The sequence below is a fragment of the Narcine bancroftii genome, chromosome 2 (genome assembly GCF_036971445.1).
Source record: "Narcine bancroftii isolate sNarBan1 chromosome 2, sNarBan1.hap1, whole genome shotgun sequence".
NCBI lineage: Eukaryota > Metazoa > Chordata > Chondrichthyes > Torpediniformes > Narcinidae > Narcine > Narcine bancroftii.
This window is the reverse complement of record NC_091470.1, coordinates 151,284,029-151,302,950: the sequence shown is the minus strand read 5'-3', so window position 1 is coordinate 151,302,950 and position 18,922 is coordinate 151,284,029. Positions and strand designations below refer to the sequence as shown.

Below are 18,922 nucleotides of genomic sequence, written 5' to 3'. Positions count from 1 at the left end.
TAATATAAAGATAGTGGGGCTTAAGGAAGATGAAGAAGGCAAGAATATGAGAGAATTTATAAAAGATTGGATCCCCAGGGTCCTCGGAAGACCAGAATTACAGGAAGAAATGGAAATAGAAAGGGCACATAGAACACTAGCCCCTAAACCACAGCCACAACAAAAACCAAGATCCATTTTAGTAAAATTCCTAAGATATAGAACAAGAGAAAATATATTGGAGAAAGCAATGAAGAAAATAAGAGAAGACAAAAAGCCACTGGAATACAAAGGTCAAAAGATTTTTTTCTATCCAGACATAAGTTTTGAACTCCTGAAGAAGAGAAAGGAATTTAATACAGCAAAAGCGATCCTATGGAAAAAAGGATATAAATTTATGCTAAAGTACCCAGCGGTACTTAAAATAGTTATTCCAGGGCAGCAAAACAGATTATTCTCGGATCCGGAGGAAGCACGAAAATTTGCAGAACTACAAGACAGACAGAGAGATGAAGACATGTAACGAGTGTAAAAATGACCACGAACTATATGTATGTGTGTATATGGGTATATATATATATATATATATATATATATAGGTGTGTATGTATATGTGTGTGTACATGAGTGTATCCGTATTTAAAGGAAAATATATAGAGTATAGATAAGAATTAATAAGGGAATGAAAGGGAAGAGAGGAAGTAAGGAGGGAATTAAGAGAGTGACCTTTGTTATATATGAAAATTGAAATCTTTTCTGGGGGGAGGCTGGGTGGGGAGGAGTTACGGTCACTGCGAAATCAGTTGACGCTTGCGAGTGAATTCGCAAATCCAAATGGAGAGGGGAGATGTGGTTGCCCGACAAGGGGTAAAGGACAACTCATGAAGGGGAGGGGATAGTGGGGTTAAAGAAATTTTAGATAGGAGAACAAGGGAAATGTTTGATGTTTTAGAAATGTTGTCTTATAAAGTGTTCAAAACAAGAAAGCATAAATGGATAAGAAGGAAAGATGATGATGAGGAAACGGAAAGGAAAGATAAACAAAGTATGAAATGGCTACGTTGAACTATATGACTTTAAATATTAACGGAATACATAACCAAATCAAAAGGAAGAAACTGCTAAATTTACTGAATAAAGAAAAAATTGATATAGCATTCGTGCAAGAAACACATTTAACTGAAATGGAGCACAAGAAATTAAAGAGAGATTGGGTAGGACATGTAATAGCAGCGTCATATAATTCAAAAGCTAGAGGAGTAGCTATATTAATCAGTAAAAATGTACCAATTAAAATAGAAGAGGAAATAATAGATCCAGCAGGGAGATATGTAATGATAAAATGTCAGATATATTCGGAGTTTTGGAATTTACTCAATGTATATTCACCTAACGAAGAAGATCAAAAATTTATGCAAGATAGTTTTTTGAAGATAGCAGACACGCAAGAGGTAAAGGACAACTCATGAAGGGGAGGGGATAGTGGGGTTAAAGAAATTTTAGATAGGAGAATAAGGAAAATGTTTGATGTTTTAGAAATGTTGTCTTATAATAGGAGGGGATTTCAACCTTAATTTGGATTCAAACATGGATAAAACTGGGAAAAAAATTAACAGAAAGAACAAAGTAACCAAATTTATAATTAAATCGTTGCAAGAAATGCAACTTTTGGATATATGGAGGAAACAACACCCAAAGGAAAAGGAATATTCATATTATTCGGGTAGACATAAAACATATTCAAGAATAGACCTATTCCTGTTATCAGCTCGTATGGAAGACAGAGTAAGAAAAACAGAATATAAAGCTAGAATATTATCGGACCACTCACCCCTGATATTGACAATAGAGTTAGAGGACATCCCTCCAAGAATGTATAGATGGAGATTAAACTCCATGCTACTTAAAAGGCAGGATTTTGTAGAATTCATTGAAAGACAAATTAAAATGTACTTTGAAATAAATACGGAATCAGTGAAAGATAAGTTTATACTATGGGACGCAATGAAAGCGTTTATCAGAGGGCAAATAACCAAGATGAAGAAGGACTACAATCAGGAAACAGAGCAGTTGGAAAGGGAAATAGTAAAAATAGAAAAAGAATTAGCAATGAAGGAAGACACAACTAAAAGAAGAGAATTGGCAGATAAAAAAATAAAATATGAAACACTACAAACATATAAGGTGGAGAAGAACATAATGAAGACAAAACAGAAATATTATGAACTAGGAGAAAAAACGCACAAAATTCTAGCATGGCAGCTTAAGACAGAACAAACTAAGAGAATGGTATTGGCATCAAGGAAAAAAGACAAACAAATCACATATAATCCAACGGAGATTAATGAAAACTTTAGAGAATTCTACGAACAATTATACCAAACTGAAAATGAAGGGAAAGAAGACAAAATAGATGAATTTTTAACTAAAATTGAACTACCAAAATTACAAATAGAGGAACAAAATAAATTAACAGAACCATTTGAAATAGTAGAAATACAAGAGATAATAAAAAAAACTACCAAATAATAAAATACCAGGAGAGGATGGATTCCCAATAGAATTCTATAAAACATTTAAAGATTTATTAATTCCTCCCCTCCTGGAAGTAATCAACCAGATTGATAAAACACAAAGCTTACCAGATTCATGTAAAACAGCAATAATTACAGTAATACCAAAGACAGGGAAAGATCCACTCGCACCAGCGTCATATAGACCAATATCTTTACTTAACACAGACTATAAGATAATAGCTAAACTATTAGCAAACATATTAGCCGACTCTGTACCAAAAATAGTAAATCTAGACCAAACTGGATTTATTAAAAAAAGACGAACAACAAACAATATTTGTAAATTTATTAACTTAATTCATGCAGTAGAAGGGAATAAAGCTCCAACAGTAGCAGTTGCTTTAGACGCAGAGAAGGCCTTTGACAGAGTAGAATGGAATTATTTATTCAAAGTATTACAAAAATTCAGTTTACCAGAGAAGTATATTAATTGGATTAAAGCATTATATAAGGGGCCATTCGTTAAAGTGACAGTAAATGGATATGTATCAAAGCAATTTAACTTAAGCAGATCAACAAGGCAGGGATGCCCACTATCACACTTATTGTTCGCGTTAGCTATAGAACCACTAGCAGAATTGATAAGAACAGAAAATAAAATAAAAGGGATAAAAATAAAAGACAAGGAATATAAAATCAGTTTATTTGCAGAGGACGTTATAGTATACTTAACAGAACCATAAATATCAATAAAAGAATTACATAAGAAATTGAAGGAATATGGAGAAGTGTCGGGTTACAAGATTAACGTAAATAAAAGTGAAGCAATGCCAATGAATAATGCGGATTTCTCAAAATTTAAGAAAGAATCATCATTCAGATGGAAAATGCAGGCAATACGATACCTAGGTATACAAATAAATAAAAACCTCGGCCATTTATATAAACTCAATTATTATCCACTAATGAAAAAAATTACAGGATGACTTAGAGCATTGGAAAGACTTACCACTAACACTAATAGGAAGGATAAACTGTATTAAAATGAACATTTTCCCAAGGATACAATACCTATTTCAGGCATTGCCAATACACTTGACGGAGAAATTCTTCAAGGAGTTAAAGAAAATAATAAGGAAATTTTTATGGAAAGGGGGGAAACCGAGGATAGCACTAGATAAATTAACAGAATGGTATAAACAAGGAGGCTTACAACTGCCAAACTTTAAAAATTATTATAGAGCCGCACAATTAAGATACCTATCAGATTTTTATCAAACAAGGGAAAAGCCAGATTGGATTAGATTAGAACTAGATAAAATATGGGAGAAGATACCTGAACATATATTATTTAAATGGGATGAAAAATTGGTACAACGTAGGAATTCTCCAGTATTACATCATCTGCTCAATATTTGGAAGAAGATTCATGTAGAAAGGAATAAAACAAATTACCAATTACCAAAACAAATACTGACGCAAAATCAGTTAATCCCTTTTACAATAGATAACCTTTCCTTTAGAGAATGGGAGAAAAAAGGGATCAAAAGAATAGAAAATTGCTTTTCAGGAAATAAATTACTATCCTTTGAACAAATGAAGGATAAATATAATATAACTCAAAATAGTGTTGGCATACTACCAACTGAAATCCTACTTGAAGGACAAATTGGGAAGCAGTCTGAGGTTACCAGAGGGAAGTAATTTTGAATATGTGATTACAGACACAATGATAATCAAAAAATTTATAACAAATATGTATATTAAACTGCAAGCAAAGGAAAATGAGGAAACAAATGGTAAAACTAAACAAAAATGGGAGCAAGATTTAAACATAAAGATAAAGAAGGAAGCATGGGAGAAGTTATGCTCTGGAACTATGAGAAATACAATAAACACGAGGTTACGTATGATACAATATAACTGGATACACAGGCTATACATTACACCTCAAAAGTTAAATAAATGGGACCCAACAGTATCTGACAGATGTTTTTGCTGTAAAAAGGAAATGGGAACAATAATTCATGCAATTTGGACATGTGAGAAAGTGAAAAAATTTTGGGAAAATCTAAACCACATGTTAAATAAAATCACAAAAAGCAATATACCAAAAAACCCAGAGATCTTCCTCCTAAGTAACATAAAAAACAAAGAATTTGGACTTGATTTGGATGGTGCACAAAAAAGATTTGTTAGGATAGCCCTAGCTGTAGCAAAAAAATGTATTATGTTAGCCTGGAAATTAGAAGATAACTTGAGAATACAACAATGGTATATCGAAATGAATAAATGTATTCCACTAGAAAAAATAACATATAATTTAAGAAATAATATTACAATATTTGAACAAATATGGGAGCCATACATGAAACACAATAGTGAAAACCTACCGGGGACATCTACCACCTAAAATGACAGAAGGAGAAGGAAATGAAAAGAATTGACTCAGTGGAACTTCTTGTTTATTTTTATTGAGTGACAACATTGTTTGACGGGTTTAATGTATCTTAGATTCTGAACTTTAAATGAATGGGAGGGGTGGTAGGGAGGGTGGGATGGGAAGAGGGGGGGGGAGAAAACGACACTGTATATATTTGAAAAGAAAAATGTATGTATCTTGATCAGTGTGGTTTATAGTGTGAAAAATAAAAAAAAAATTAAAAAAAAGAAAGGAGACCAGAACTGCATGCAGTGCTCCAGGTGCAGTTTCACCAGTCCCTGGTACAGATGCAGCAGAATCTCCCTGCTCCTAAACTCAAACAAAACATACAATATATCCCATTGATAAGACTGAGATAGTGGTTGGTCACAGGGGGCAGAGATTTGGGATAAAAGATACCTTCTCCATTGGGCACCCTCTTATTCTACTCCTGGACCTCAGGTTTTCACCACATTAATCTGAATAAAGGAGCGCTCAAGGTCAGGTTTCACCTATCCCATGTTCCCCAAGCCATCAGCCTTGCGGTTAAGCTGTTGGCAACTAAGCCAAGGGCCACAGTCGGCCGAAGGAAGATGAAAGCTGTAGAGAATCCTGGGGTCTAAAACAAACCTGTCAAAGGATGGGTGAGTTCACTGAAGCCAAACTCCACTCAGAGCTGGAGATGAGAGAGTACCACCCAGTGGTTACAAGTAAAAACATAGTAAATGCTGGAGCAACTCAGGAGGTAATGATATATTACCCACGTTTCAGGACTGAAACCTTCTTCAAGTATGAGTTGGCTTTTTACTCATACCTTGAAGAAGGACTCAGGCCTGAGATGCAAGTTATATATCTTTATCTCCTGTGGACTCTGCGAGACCAGCTGAGTTGGTCCAGCATTTTGGTGTTATTACTACAATCACAGCTTCTGCTGACTTCCATGTTTCACACTCGTCCAGTGGTCTTTATTCAAAGGATTACAAATGAGACAAAGCTGATCAGAGACCCTCAGAGGGAAATTGTCCAGGACCGAACCAACCAGGTGCCCAGCCATGACCAGTGGGAGAGGTTCACACAGAAGCCTTGAGAAAATAGCAGATGGAGTGCACATCTCACAGGCTACAGCCTCGCTTACCCCAGCTGTGGAAGTGCCTGTGGGTATCACGTTACAAAGACAACACTTGGCAGAGACTGCAGTCTCCAGCGTACATGCTTAGTTTGCTGTGCTATTGAGATCAAGTTGGGTAAGTTAGCTTATTTCAGGTGGGCTTCAGTTCTCCATGGGAGGTGGACATTAACCTGAATGCTGATTCCCAATTGCAGATGAGACAATGGAGTGGGTGCAGTGGGTGGTTACCTCAGAAGCAAACTCTGGTAATGGCCACTGACACTGACCCCACCGTCTGAACTATGGTACTGAGGGGGCCGGTACCCCAGCAGTGAGACGTCGAGCAAAGGGGGCGAATACCTAAACTGTACTCCAGGCGAATGAGGTGCCCAGGAGGCTGCGACACCTGAAATACTTTTGCAATTCTTTCCAGTCTGAGTCATGCAGTTTACATGCAGGAGCTTGTCCTTGGAAACAATCCTTCCTTCAGTTTCAACAGGCGTGATAGGCTGATCCAGCTGCCTACTTCGTTCAAATCCATTGGAAACTCAACGGATATTTTACAGAGACACTGAGTACAGCTCAGAACAGGAAGGCAGTGGTGACAAGAATGAGGTTGAAAAAGGTTCACAAGGATAATACCAGAACTGAGACCTTATAACTGTCAGGAAGGCTAAACCCACTGGAGGTCCTTACTCCAGGACAGGGAAACCTGACGGCTGACCTAATATCAAGGAGGGGATAAGAAATATAGATTTCTCCAGAGCCATGGACGTAGATATGAGAAATACAATAAAACTAGTTGGGAAGTCAGGTGAAACATTGACAGAGGCAATAATGTAAAGTGTGGAACTGGCAGTTAAGGAGAAGATCAGATCCTACTTAATGTCATGTAATAAAACATCATTCATCATCATTCAGGTGCCTTGTCATTCAGCGTGGGTGATCATGTCTCTCCATCTATCATGATCTATGACTCTCCAAACTGTAGTTGTTTCCTCCCCTGTTCTCCTTCAGTGAAGCCTCCATCTTTAGAGCTGAGTCCATAGTCGATGTTGAGCTCATGAATACTCAAGGGAAAAATACTGAAGTGGTTTCCCGTTGCCTTCTTCAGTTGGAGTGTCTATACTGGACGGGTCACCCTGGTCATTGATCAGCAGATTCATTTGCCCAGAGTTTTTAGTTTTACAACCATAAATACCAATTTGTAGAGTTTGCTTGTAAAAACCATCCACCATCTGCAATCCACGGCTTTGCATGACCCTGATTGGGAGGATAAACAAGGTGACCTGTAGGCTAGTCTAAACGTTCAGTGACTCTGTCCCAAATGACAGATGATAGCATTTCCACACAACAGATTTTCGACGAACTGGCCTGTCTTTTCCAAGTTTATTTATTTCCATTCTTGTAGAAAAGTAATTCTGAGCACCTTACACCTCTGTTACTCCCCCAGAGTCTATAACACCTAGTGGCTGCTGCCGAACACAGGCACCACCATTCTTGGGAACAGACCAAGAGACTGATGTTCAAGCACTGAGTGGGTGCAGAGGAGGGTGGGCCACTCCCAGAGGCACAATGAAGGGAGGGAACTCACTGAACAGCTGCCTGGTGTGAGGACAATTTCCAAGCCAACAGGATTTTCCTTCACAGGACAGGGGGCAGATTCATTGGCTCACCATCTGCTTGAGTGAAGAATTCATCCCCAACCACTGAGGAAGCTGATACTGAGAATTAATTGGAACCTTCAGTCATGAGGCCCCTGAGTCACAAGTACTCATGGGAGTAACATATTTAGGAGGAACAGAAAGACAGATGCAGTTAAGAGAAAATTAGGTAGACACATAAAGAGAAAGGAGTGTCAATGGAATGAGTAAGAACTGTGTCACAAAGTTTGTGGGACACACCGATTTGGCCCAACGTCTCAGATAATTTGTTAATGCATGTCATACAATATAAATCAGTGGATGGGATGTTACCAGACCCGATAGAGTCCTGTCATCAAATAAATAACACAAAGATGCAGGCTGATATCGGTGTATTTAGAGCAGTGGCTCTCAACTTTTTTCTTTCCACTCATATACCACTGTAAGTAATCCTTATGCTCTGTGACTAGTAAGGGATTGAAAAACTCATGCAGTTTGGCATGCAGAGTTTTGCCGCCAGCCTTCCAGACCTCTGGGGGGATTCCATCCATACCTGCTGCTTTGCCACTTTTCAGTTGTTCGATTGCCTTATATGTCTCATCCTGGGTGAGGGCCTCATCCAGCTCTAGCCTTAGGGGCTGTTGAGGGAGCTGGAGCAGGGCGTAATCTTGGACTGAGCGGTTGGCACTGAAAAGAGATTGGAAGTGTTCTGACCATCGGTTGAGGATGGAGATCTTGTCGCTGAGGAGGACTTTGCCGTCTGAGCTGCGCAGCGGGCTTTGGACTTGGGGTGAGGGGCCGTACACAGCCTTTAGAGCCTCGTAGAAACCCCTGAAGTCGCCAATGTCCGCAATGAGTTGGGTTCGTTTGGCGAGGCTAGTCCACCACTCATTTTGGATCTCCTGGACTTTGCGCTGAAGATGGCTGCATGCGCGACGGAAGGCTTGTTTCTTCTCTGGGCAGGACGGCTTTGTAAGGTGAGCCTGGTGGGCAGCTTGCTTCTTTGCCAGCAGATCCTGGATTTCCTGGCTGTTTTCGTCAAACCAGTCCTTGTTTTTCCTGGAGGAGAAGCCCAGTACCTCTTCAGTGGATTGCAGTATGGTAGTCTTCAACTGATCCCAGAGGGTTTCAGGGGACGGGTCCGTGAGGCGGGTTGCATCGTCGAGCTTTGCTTTGAGGTTTGCCTGGAAGTTTCCTCTCGCTTCGTCTGACTGCAGGTTTCCAACATTGAACCTCTTTCTGGGGGCTTTACTGTTCCTGGGCTTTGGCTTGAAGTGAAGGTTGAGCTTGCAGCAAACCAGCCGGTGGTCAGTGTGGCATTCCGTGCTGGGCATGACCCTGGTGTGGAGCACATCTCGTTTGTCACTTTCTCGCACCAGGATGTAGTCCAGGAGGTGCCAGTGTTTGGATCGGGGATGCATCCAGGTAGTCTTAAGGCTATCCCTCTGCTGAAAAAGGGTGTTTGTAATGACAAGCCGCTGTTCTGCGCAGAGCTCCAACAGGAGGCGCCCATTGTCGTTGCACTTGCCGACGCCATGCTTGCCCAGGATTCCAGGCCAGGTTTCTGAGTCTTTGCCGATGCGAGCGTTGAAGTCGCCAAGGATGACAACCTTGTCGGCTGTAGGGGTGCGTTGGATGAGGTTGCGCAGGTCGGTGTAGAACTTGTCCTTTTCTGCTGGTTCCGCCTGGAGGGTTGGAGCATAGACACTGATGAGGGTGATGCAACGCTTGTTTGCAACTGCATGAGTTTTTCAAGCTTTGTTGGGACCAAGGAAAACTACCTCAGGACCTTCGTGATGCCACCATCATCACCCTGTACAAAAACAAAGGTGAGAAATCAGATTGCTCAAACTACAGGGGAATCACGCTGCTCTCCATTGCAGGCAAAATCTTCGCCAGGATTCTACTAAATAGAATAATACCTAGTGTCGCCGAGAATATTCTCCCAGAATCACAGTGCGGCTTTCGCGCAAACAGAGGAACAACTGATATGGTCTTTGCCCTCAGACAGCTCCAAGAAAAGTGCAGAGAACAAAACAAAGGACTCTACATCACCTTTGTTGACCTCACCAAAGCCTTCGACACCGTGAGCAGGAAAGGGCTTTGGCAAATACTAGAGCGCATCGGATGTCCCCCAAAGTTCCTCAACATGATTATCCAACTGCACGAAAACCAACAAGGTCGGGTCAGATACAGCAATGAGCTCTCTGAACCCTTCTCCATTAACAATGGCGTGAAGCAAGGCTGTGTTCTTGGACCAACCCTCTTTTCAATCTTCTTCAGTATGATGCTGAACCAAGCCACGAAAGACCCCAACAATGAAGACGCTGTTTACATCCGGTACCGCACGGATGGCAGACTCTTCAATCTGAGGCGCCTGCAAGCTCACACCAAGACACAAGAGAAACTTGTCCGTGAACTACTCTTTGCAGACGATGCCGCTTTAGTTGCCCATTCAGAGCCAGCTCTTCAGCGCTTGACGTCCTGCTTTGCGGAAACTGCCAAAGTGTTTGGCCTGGAAGTCAGCCTGAAGAAAACTGAGGTCCTCCATCAGCCAGCTCCCCACCATGACTACCAGCCCCCCCACATCTCCATCGGGCACACAAAACTCAAAACGGTCAACCAGTTTACCTATCTCGGCTGCACCATATCATCAGATGCAAGGATCGACAATGAGATAGACAACAGACTCGCCAAGGCAAATAGCGCCTTTGGAAGACTACACAAAAGAGTCTGGAAAAACAACCAACTGAAAAACCTCACAAAGTTAAGCGTATACAGAGCCGTTGTCATACCCACACTCCTGTTCGGCTCCGAATCATGGGTCCTCTACCGGCATCACCTACGGCTCCTAGAACGCTTCCACCAGTGTTGTCTCTGCTCCATCCTCAACATCCATTGGAGCGCATTCATCCCTAACGTCGAAGTACTCGAGATGGCAGAGGTCGACAGCATCGAGTCCACGCTGCTGAAGATCCAGCTGCGCTGGGTGGGTCACGTCTCCAGAATGGAGGACCATCGCCTTCCCAAGACTTGTTATATGGCGAGCTCTCCACTGGCCACCGTGACAGAGGTGCACCAAAGAAAAGGTACAAGGACTGCCTAAAGAAATCTCTTGGTGCCTGCCACATTGACCACCGCCAGTGGGCTGATATCGCCTCAAACCGTGCATCTTGGCGCCTCACAGTTTGGCGGGCAGCAACCTCCTTTGAAGAAGACCGCAGAGCCCACCTCACTGACAAAAGGCAAAGGAGGAAAAACCCAACACCCAACCCCAACCAACCATTTTTCCCCTGCAGCCGCTGCAACCGTGTCTGCCTGTCCCGCATCAGACTTGTCAGCCACAAACGAGCCTGCAGCTGACGTGGACTTTTACCCCCTCCATAAATCTTCGTCCGCGAAGCCAAGCCAAAGAAAGAAGTAAGGGATTGCTTAAGGTAGTACGTGGGTGGGAAGGGAAGGTTGAAAATCACTGCTCTAGACCCAATTGTTACTGAAATATTTTGCTTGAGAAAAATTATCACTGGCCCATTTCCTCTGGAGTTATGAAACTGTGCACATAACGAGTCAATTAGGTACGATGCAAAAAGAGCATCTATAGCATAGGAAATACTTAAAGTGGTATGTGTGGAAAGAAAAAGATTGAGAACCTCTGATTTAGAGTGTCCAGATGGTTATTATTTAGGTGAGGAGTTATTCAATATGTTTGGAAGATATTGGCTACCCGGGGTTATGTTGAGTAGTGAGAGTAAATGGAGACCAGAAGAATGAGAGGAGAGTGTAGATGAGAGAGGGGTAAAGGAGAAGAGGAATGGAGAGAGGGTGGATGGGAGATTCACATTTAGAGTACATGATCTGGGGTGATGGCTCTTCAAAGAGTATACTGGATAAGGTCTGTCAGAGGGGAGAGGTGCTGGATGAGATCTGTCTTTGGGCAGGGGGGTTGGTGTGGGAATGGAGGAGGTCTGTTTGGGAGGGGGGAGATGGACTGTCAGGAGGTGGTTGGTGGGGGATGGAGGAAGTCTGTTCAGGGAGTGAGGAGGGGATGGCGGAGGCCTTCTTCGAGCCACTGTTTCTGCACATCACAGTGTTTGGTCATGTTATTCCAAACAAAGCAGTGAGTGGGTACAAGAAGAGTTAATGTTGGCAACATTTGTCCCTCAGTCAACCCTAAAAGTGATGTCATTTTGATTGCCATGCAAATACTGATTGCTTCTATCACAGAACACAAGACAGTTCCTTGGGTAAGAAGTGCCTTTAGAAGTTCTGTGGTTGAGAAAGTTGTTCTCTGAAAATTCAAATGATGCCACACAGATGAAGACATTATTCCTACTTCGTGTCGGCCTGTACTTTTACATTCCCATTTTTCCAGGGGCTTGTACATTTACATTCCCAAGTAATTATCCCATATTTCCTTGAAAGTTACTGCTGAGAATGTTCCTTCATGTTTCCAATAATCTGCAGTGCACTTCCCCTGGCTTTCTCTGATCAGCTTATTTCCATGACCCTTGCTTACTGGCCCTCCTGCTGCCAGAAACAATTTGAGAATTAGGAACAGAAGTCGGGGTGTGCATTCAGCTCTTGTGTTTGCTCTGTCATTGGGGAAGATCATGGATCATGGCTGATGTTATAGCTCAGCACCACTTTCCTCATAAACCTATCTACAGCTAACATGACAGAATCCTTGCTACAGGAAACCTACCTCACTGCAGGCTGGTTCCTTTGGCATTTCCACCTTATCTATTGCCTCTGTGAATTCACTAGCTGGAGCCAACAAGAGCTGATCTTCAGATATTGGGAGGGTGGAATGAATCACCCTTTATTTCTCCTTCTTTCTTCCTCTGCAGGTTATCTAAACTCCACTCCAGCTTTCTGACTTACCCAAGGGACATTTCTCTTCTTTGCAGAAAGATTCTCTCAAATCTCTGTTTCACTTTTAAATTTAGACATACAGCACAGTAACTGGCCCTTCCGGCCCATGAGCCCGAGACACCCAATTCACCTACAAGCCCTGTATGTTTCGAAAGGTGGGAGGAAACCGAAGAACCCAGAGGAAACCCAGACACGGGGAAAGGACGTACAAAAATTCCTTACAGGCAGCGCTGGATCTGAACCCAGGTCGTCGCTGGCACTGTAACAAAATGCGCTAACCATGATGCCTTGATCTTTGGTCTGAATCATTAACGGTGCAACTGCTTCACTGAGTAACTGGGAGAACCTGCTAGTGTCTCAGATTAATTTACAAGCACAAATGCTGCGATTTGACAGTAAGACAGAGGCCGTATAATCAGAGAGGTTTTTTTTTAATTCTAGGAGCAACCTGACATCAGGGGTGCTAATATACAGAGACGAGAGAGGCCACATTCTCTTGCACTCCATTCAAAGAAGCACAGTGCATCACCCTCTTTCCAAGGCCTATCCAATTACCCACTCCCCTGCTATTGTCCTGAGAATTTTTCATTCTCCATTTAAGTGTTTTAAAGTTTTCCTCAATCTACCTGCAGAATTCACTGGGGCTTATCCTCCTCATCAGAGCAGCTCAGAAATCTTCCAAGTTCCCGCAATCATCTTATTGATTCTTCTGTCTCCAGGAGCAATAACTCCTATTGATGAAAACCATTCAAAGATCTTACAGCTGCCGAGTACTCCTTCGCACTGTTTTGCTTCAAGATATAATCTGCACTGCCATCAAATTTTGAGTCATTACAGATTTGAAAATTCATCATCCAAGTCATTTCTTCATCTTCCCTGGGTGACTTCACTGAAGATTTCTGCTGGTACGAGAAACATAATTTCATCCTACTCTTCCCTGTTACTTAGCTAATTTTCCAGCCATGGAACCACATCATTTTTTATTCCACTATTTTCAATCTTGATGGCAAGGCAATTAAGTAGTATAGGTACTCCCCAATTACAACATATGCAATTTACATCCATCTGCAAATTTAAAAAGAAAAAAATATAAAAATTATGCAGTTTATGACAAGCTAACAGGATACAGGGCATGTAAGAACCAAAATGTGCGTACTTACCTTGTTAGTCGGCATCCCCTGGTCCTTAGACTGGGCGTGGCCATCTTGATTCCTGTGCACATGTGTGAGTTTTTGGTTGGCGCATACTCAGTGGTTTTGCTTACTGGAATTTGGTTGGTGCATGCGCAAGAGTTAAGGGCGCAAAATCAATATTGTCAGGGCATTTAACTCACGCGCATGTGCCAACCAAACTCCAATACGCAAATCCACTGTGCATGCGCCACCTGAAGACTCACGCATGTGAAAAAGAATCAAGATGGCCGCGCCCAGCTTATGGGCCCCGGGACGTCAACTAACAAGATAAGTATGGTCCAGAATGTGGAAAGATTTTCCAAGGTTGATTGACAAATTCAGGAAGCTTAAAGCTATTATCATCAAATCTATGATGAAAAAAAGTTTGCTTTAAAACTCCATGCACACGGGCAAAATTCTGACTTACATCCATTTCAAGATACAACCGATCCTTTGGACCCAATTACGGTCGTAAGTCAGGGTGTACCTAAAACATTTAGAAGCCTCACTTTGGGTCAGCTAAGAAAAAGCAATGGGATAGAAACCATCGATGAAAATGGCATCCAGTCCCCAAAACTGAAGGGGCACTGTAGGGCACAGTATAACTCAGGATTGTAGAGGGAGCCGTACTAAAGATGCTACAATAATCACATGGGGCTTTAAACTAAAGTTATTTTTAATATACACAATGGGACTAGTATAGAGGTTGAATTTATGAAGTGTATGTGACAGTATTGTGCATCAAGAAACAGTTCGTTAATAACCTGGTAGCTGTAGGACCTTTGGGGAAGAGGGTCATAAAATGGTGGAATTTTGTATAATTACTGAAAGTACTTTAGTCCAATCTGAAACCAGAGTATTAAGTCTAAACAAGGTAGATTGTGAAATGGTGGTGCAAGAGCTGGCTGTGGTAGATTGAAAATTATATTATAAGGCATGGCAATAAACAAGTAATAGCTATCGTTCAAAGAACTGACATTTCTCTTTAAGGCCCAACAGTCCAACATGAATAGTCCTTCACAGCTAACAAATTAAAAATAGCATTAAATTGAAAGGCTATAATGTTGCCAAAATGAGCAGCAAGCCTGAGGATTGGAAAAGTTTTAGAATTCAACAAAGAATGATCAAAAATATGAGTATTCTATCAAATAAAACCGCAGAAATTTCTAGATATGTGTGATAGTACAGATCTATCACCAATGTATATAGTGTATATAGTTACAGTATCTAGACTGTGCTTACAGCGATTGGCTGAGAGCTAAGCCACCCCTACTGTCTGGGCCTTAAAGGGTTGTGTCCCTAGCCAGGTCGGATCATTCCGGACTGGTCGGCCACCTGTGAAGAGCTCCTGTCTTTTGCTAATAAAAGCTTTGGTTTGGATCAACAAGTCTTTTGATTCTTTCAACGAGCTCTACAATTTTATTAGCAAAAATAAATTTTTTTGAAAGGGATGGAGCGTTTAACTCGGCCAGAAAAACTTGATATCGACCCACAGTCAGCTACAGCCTTCAGGTGTCCTTGAGAGTCTACGAGAACATCCAGGATGAGACCACTTACACCGCAGCCATAAAGGTACTGAAAGGACTGTATGATCAACCGGTGAACAGAGTTCATGCCCGGCTCGTGCTTGCGTCGAGGAAGCAACAGCCCGGTGAGTCCAGCAGGGCATATTTACAAGTATTAAAGGCATTGGGCAAGGACTGTAACTGTGTGGACAAAACTGCTGCCGAGATCACAAACGATCTCGTCCGGGATGCCTTTGTGGCCAGGCTCCGATCGAACGAAGTGAGGCTGCGCTTGCTCGAGCAAGGGGTAGAAAAACTAGAGGACGTGGCCCGGATTGCAATCACAATGGAGGATGCAGCCTTAAAGTCCACCGAGTTCTCTAGGGACTGGACCCCACGTTCTGATGTGAGTAGGGTGCCCTTCTACCCTACCACCCCCCGAGATACTGACGGCCTGTCGGCTGCTGCTACACTGCCCCATGCGAACCCAAAATGTTATTTCTGCGGGAGGGACAAGCACAGCAGGTCCCAGTGCCCAGCAAGAAAAGCCAGGTGCCCAAGTGCCTTAAAAAGGGCCACTTTGCTGCAGTCTGTAGGTCTAAAATGGCCGCCGGCAAACACATTGCCTCGTGTGAAGCCCAATCGCCACTATCCCATTCAAACTCTTCTTCCCCAGAGCTCTCGTCCAATGAGAGCGAGGGCTCCCCTGCACGGCAACGCCTGACGTCACGGATATGCCGAACCCGGAAGGGGAAGCCCACCCTCGCAATAATGGTGTTGGCCCGCCTCTCGCCCCCGTGCGGAACACTCGACCCGGTCTCGGTCCTGACTGTGGCAACCGCTGCTGCTGCCGCCACCACAGCCACCCCTGGGGCCGACGCTACCGCTGCTGCTGCCCGCTCCCCGTCTGCTGCTGCCTACGCCGCCGCCGATGCGGCCACCACGACCGACTGGGGACCCGCCGCGGCCAACCAGATACTCACCCTAGCATGGTAAGATAAAAAACGACAAAATCGCCAGATGGAGAATCGAACTCTCCACCTTTACATCCTGTACCGGCCTGGTAAGCTCAACAACCCGCCTGACGCGCTCTCCAGGGGGACGTGCGCCAGCATACAGATGGACAGACTACAGAAACTCCATGAGGCGCTCTGTCATCCAGGGGTCACTAGGTTTGCCCACTTTGTGAAGGCGCGCAACCTACCCTACGCAGTCAAGGAGATCCGCTCCATGAGCCGAGCCTGTTCGGTGTGCGCTGAATGCAAGCCCCACTTCTTCCGTCCAGATAACTCCCACGTTATCAAAGCCACCTGCCCCTTCGAGCGTCTTAGCGTAGACTTTAAGGGGCCCCTACCATCGACCAACCGTAATACCTACATCCTTACGGCCATCGACGAGTACTCACGCTTCCCGTTCGCTGTGCCCTGCCCAGACACCACTGTCATCTCAGTGATACAGGCCCTTCACAGTATTTTCGCCATTTTCGGGTACCCCAATTCCATCCACAGTGATAGGGGGTCCTCATTCATGAGCGCAGAGCTGCAACAGTACCTTCTGGAGTGTGGTATTGCTTCAAGCAGGACCACGAGCTATAACCCACGTGGTAACGGCCAGGTCGAGAGGGAGAATGCCACCATATGGAGAGCGGTTAAACTGGCACTCCGGTCTAAAGGTCTCCCCACCTCTCACTGGCAGGAGGTTCTCACTAGTGCCTTACACTCCATCCGCTCCCTCCTATGTACCGCAACAAATGCTACCCCCCACGAAAGGATGTTCCTTTTCCTGAGGAAATCCGAATCAGGAACCACTATACCGGCATGGCTCACCGTCCCTGGCCCCGTCCTTTTGCGACGCCACGTCCGGCACTCAAAGAACGACCCCTTGGTCGACCGAGTGACTCTACTCCACGCGAACCCGCATTACGCCTACGTTGAGTTCCCAGACGGGCGGGAGGACACTGTTTCGGTGCGGGACCTAGCTCAGGACGCGGTAGACACAGCAAACCCCCCAACCCAACCTTTCCCAACCCTTTATTCCCCAGGCCCCGTGCCGCAACAGAAGGACCAACAGCACCCCAAACGACCCGGGCCACCCTGTCGACAACATGACTGGGGAACTGAGCGAAGGAGCGGTTGCACCCGACGAGCCCGCTGACAACACCACTCCAGCGACCCCAATCCCGGCACCACGGCGGTCACGCCGGATGTTCAGACCCCCTGACCGTTACAGTCCTTAACCTACCCCTTCCTTTCATTCTCTCCCTCGTTTTTTTTGTTTTTTTTTCCAGGGTCAGTTCTCCAAGAAGGGGTGAATGTGATAGTACAGATCTATCACCAATGTATATAGTGTATATAGTTACAGTATCTAGACTGTGCTTACAGCGATTGGCTGAGAGCTAAGCCACGCCTACTGTCTGGGCCTTAAAGGGTTGTGTCCCTAGCCAGGTCAGATCATTCCGGACTGGTCGGCCACCTGTGAAAAGCTCCTGTCTTTTGCTAATAAAAGCCTTGGTTTGGATCAACAAGTCTTTGATTCTTTCGACGAGCTCTACAATATGTAAAATTTTAATTTAGATGTACAGCACAGTAACAGGCCCTTCCGGCTCATGAGCCTGTGCCCCCAAATACACCAATTAACCAACAACCCCAGTCCGTTTTGAAGAGTGGGAGGAAACTAGAGCACTCGGAAAAAACCCATACAGACACGGGGAGAAGGTACAAATAGACAGTGCCAGATTCGAACCTGGGTTGTTGGAGCTGTAACAGCATTGTGCTAACCTCTACGCCAGTGGTTCTCGACCTTTTTCTTTCCATTCACATACCACTTTAAGTAATTCCTATGCCATAGGCGCTCTGTTATTAGTAAGGGTTTGCTTAAGGTGGTATGTGGGTGGAAAGAAAAAGTTTGAAAACCACTGTTTTCATTGTTCCTAATTGACTCTTTATGTTCACGGTTTCATAACTCCAAAGGAAATGGGCCAATGACAATTTTTCTCAAGTAAAATATTTCAGTAACAATTGGGTCGAGAGCAGTGATTCTTAACCTTCCCTACCCACTCATATATCACCTTAAGCAATCCCTTACTAATCACAGACCACCGATGGCATAGGGATTACTGAAAATGGTACGTGAGTGGAAAGAGAAAGGTTGAGAACTACTGCTCTACGCTAACCGTGAAAAAGATTAGTCAAAGTTAATATTGATCCCTTACAGACGACGACAAGGTAAATTATATTGGGATATGGTGGCAAAAGAAATTAAACTAACTTTGTGCCTACAGTATGTACATGAGTCATAAAAATAGCCTGGAAATAATGGATAACTACAAATGCAGCAGGAATAAATAACTAATATTATCATCTGTTAAAAGTGGCATAAGTAAAATTGATGGGTTTGAAAGCCAATAAATCTCCAAGCAGACCTTTTTTGAAGCAGTATATTGAATGTCATATTCTAAAACTGCTTGGGTTCCAAAATGGTTCTCGTAGTTTGGAAAGCACTATTTAAGGAAAGAGGGAGGTAGGAAAATGGAAAAGCAAACCTGTTGGCCTGACCACAAGAGTAGGAAGGATGCTCGAATCTATCGGTAAGGAAGAGACGGAGGGTCATCTGGAAAAGAAATGAAGAGAATTGGACAGACTCAACATGGATTTGTGAAAGGGAAATTATCTTTGACAAATCTATAACCTCAAAATAAATAAGAGA

General features: G+C 43.3%; 1 protein-coding gene across 1 annotated transcript in view; it reads right to left on the bottom strand.

Moving 5' to 3' along the window:
* Nucleotides 1-18,922, bottom strand: part of plch2a (phospholipase C, eta 2a) — a 315,314-nt gene that overhangs the window by 258,892 nt on the left and 37,500 nt on the right. Inside the window, exon 3 of the mRNA XM_069918573.1 lies at nt 18,759-18,826. The gene's annotated coding sequence lies outside the window, so the exon portion shown is untranslated. The remainder of the gene's footprint in view (nt 1-18,758; nt 18,827-18,922) is intronic.